The following is a 3,038-nucleotide window of genomic DNA, read 5'->3' as shown; positions in this document are numbered from 1 at the left end:
AATTAGGAAGAATATGATACAATTTCTCTGCATTATAACGTATAAATCTCGATTTTAGAGAAACATAAATTTAAAAATCTAAGGAGATAACTGATCGATGGTGGGTAGAGGAGACAGGAAACGAGAATGGTTTAAGATTAAAGGAATATTGTTGTTGTTGTTGCTGTTAAGTTCTATACAATAGGTGCAGACTCATAGCGACTCTGGGTAGGGTTTCCGAAGAGCGGCTGGTGACCTTGAACCACCAACACTGCAGTTCAAACTGACCTTGCAGTCCAGCGCATTAACCCACAGCACCACCAGGACTCCAGAAGAAAATCAGAAGACATAAAAATCAACTATAATTGTTTAGATTTCTAATTTTGAGACAATCCAAAAATTTAATTATGGGTTAGACATTAGATGATACAAAGGTAGCATTATTAATTTTGTTAGATAATAGTATTGTAGCTATTTAAGTAAATACTATTCAAATACTAGTATTAGGGGGCTTCAAAAAGTTCAAGAAAAAAATCCATTGTCTTTTAATTCCATTTTCCATGAATCCTTTTGAAGCCCCCTTGTATGTGAAATTTATGAATTTAGGGGAAGTTAAAATCAATAAAATGAATAGCGTCAAACATTAAAATAGAGCATTTCAAGACATATATATTTTTAGATTCATAAAGCAAAATGAAGATCTATAAAGTAATTCATGCCTTCAAAAGTTTGTCTGGGAACTATGAAATAAGGCTGCATTTATTCTTTCACATTTCTTAGTGCTTGTCTAAAATGATACATTAAGTAAGACTTTGTATAATACTATTCTTCTTTTTTCTGAATTCAGATTTATTGTCTAATCTTTTGAAGACCCTCTCCATTATTCTTGCAATTGGTAGTCATCTTATTAAGTTGAAACTCATTCCCTAATGTGATGTAGAGATGTGCATATATGAATATGCTGCTGCTCCTTGAAGCTCAGAAGGGTCAGAGAGATCCAAATTATATACATTACAAATTATTATACATTACAGTGAATTTGAATTTCATTTTTTATGTTTTGATAGTGTTACTACCAGCCTCACAGAGAGTACTCATTTTAGAAATTGCACTGAAGTAGAAAAAAGTGACCTTATAACCTAAGAAATTATAGCCACATTTCTGTACTCATTCTTGGTCTAGGTTTTTTAAATTCTAAGCTTGTATGTACAATAGAACACAAAATAAAATATTATTAAATGCACCATAAGAAAGTAATTACTGAAGAACGGGCTGGCCTTCGAGCGACAGCGACGCAAGATTGTAGCCACTGCGGGATCTGGAATAAAAGTCCCTCGCAATTGCCGACTGTTGAAAGAACTCCAAGAAGGCTAGAAAGGAGTAGGAGTTGGCACAGTTAGCTGGGGTCTTGAAGATGAGGAAGACATGACACTTACAAGATGGACAAGGATGATAATTGGGCCTCCAAGAACAATTTACAAAATCCAGATATACATACAGCCTTAAAATAGAATGTGACCCTAAATACCCAGAAGCACCCCCCTCCCCCTTTGTAAGGTTTGTAACAAAAATTACTATGAATGGAGTAAATAGTTCTAATGGAGTGGTGGGCCCAACCATATCAGTGCTAGCAAAATGGCAGGATTCATATAGCATCAAAGTTATCCTGCAAGAGCTTCAGTGCCTAATGATGTCTAAAGAAAATAGGAAACTCCCTCAATCGCCTGAAGGACAGTATTACAGCAATTAATAAAATATAAAAACCACAGGTCCTCCCCTCTCCCCACTCCTATTCTATTTATGCAGTCTTCATTTTCCACAGTAGTAAATTTTCTAGATACGTCTTGTAGACCTCAAAGTATGGGAAAGGAAGCTCCCATTCAAGGGCAAGTTGTCTTAAGATACTGTAAATGATACTAATTTTTTGTCCATTTGAAATCTATAAGTTGTGTTATAACAAATCATCCTGTCCAGTGTAACTACTGTCCACGTAGTTGACCTCCTGGGATCAAGAAAGTATATTTAATTGATTTCTATCATAACTGGTGGGGAACATCTAACTCAAGTGTGAAAAGACACATCACACAATCACCTTGCTGCTGATTATACAGCCTGAGATCTCTGCCTTCTCCCCTTGCCCCACCCCCTGCCCTCAGTCCCTCTCCCTGCAACAGCCCTCCAGCTTGGGGTGGCTTCTTAGAATAGATGTGAAGGTTTTGTATTGCAGCGTATGGAACTACTGCTGGGTGTGTGGGGTGTTTAAGTTCTAAATGATGCCCCCCATTCTAAGCTGGAGTCCTGGTATGGCTGTGGGTTAATGCGCCAGACTGCAAAGGCGTTTAAACTGAAAGCGGTTCAAGCTCACCAGCAACTCCTTGGCAACTCTATATAGGGTCGTTGTGCATCGGTATTGACTCCATGGCACTTTACAACAACAACAAATACATTCCAAGCCATCCCTGCCCACTCTTCTCCACTACCACCTTGGCCAATGCATAGATTATAACCCCTCTGCTACCCTGGGAAACTGGCATTTGGTGAGGAATTCAAGGCTTTCTCCCCTGTCTTCTCTCTCCCCACCAGATCAAGAGGTGCTACTTCTCCCTTCCTCCTGCCAAAGCCCCTCCATGCACCCCACCAAACCACACTCCCAATGATACTTCCCTGCTTTGGCCAAAAGCCATCAGGTAAGGTTGGAATGAGTCTCTGACCTCCCTTGTTTCGTTCTGTAACCACACTGATTTACTCTCCACCAGCCTGGCACATGAACATGGGGTCTTCAGCCCTGCCACCACCCTCTGCTGTCATCATTGGCTGATTCGCTGTTTCAGCTCAGGTTTTGATGTGGTAGCAAGAACAGTCACCAGGGTCACTCAGACCTGCCAGCTCTCAAAGTCCTTGGTGGTTAAACTCAGAGAAAGGTCACATGAAGACACTTGTAAGCACATACAATCTCTCTGAATGTTTTCTTTTCCTGACATTGCTTTGCTTTTAAAAATATAAGAAGTGTTAAACAAGCAGGCTCTCATTTGGTCATTCTTGCAATCCATTTGGGTCTA

At 39.5% G+C, this 3,038-nt stretch overlaps 1 pseudogene; it reads left to right on the top strand.

Annotated features, from left to right (window-relative positions):
• The first annotated feature begins 672 nt into the window (after nucleotides 1-672).
• Nucleotides 673-1,729, top strand: LOC102820670 (annotated as a pseudogene).
• Nucleotides 1,730-3,038: the final 1,309 nt, after the last annotated feature.

This window comes from Chrysochloris asiatica, unplaced genomic scaffold (genome assembly GCF_000296735.1).
Source record: "Chrysochloris asiatica unplaced genomic scaffold, ChrAsi1.0 scaffold00001, whole genome shotgun sequence".
Classification (NCBI taxonomy): domain Eukaryota; kingdom Metazoa; phylum Chordata; class Mammalia; order Afrosoricida; family Chrysochloridae; genus Chrysochloris; species Chrysochloris asiatica.
Note: the sequence above shows the minus strand (reverse complement) of the source record. Positions and strands in the feature narration are given on the sequence as shown.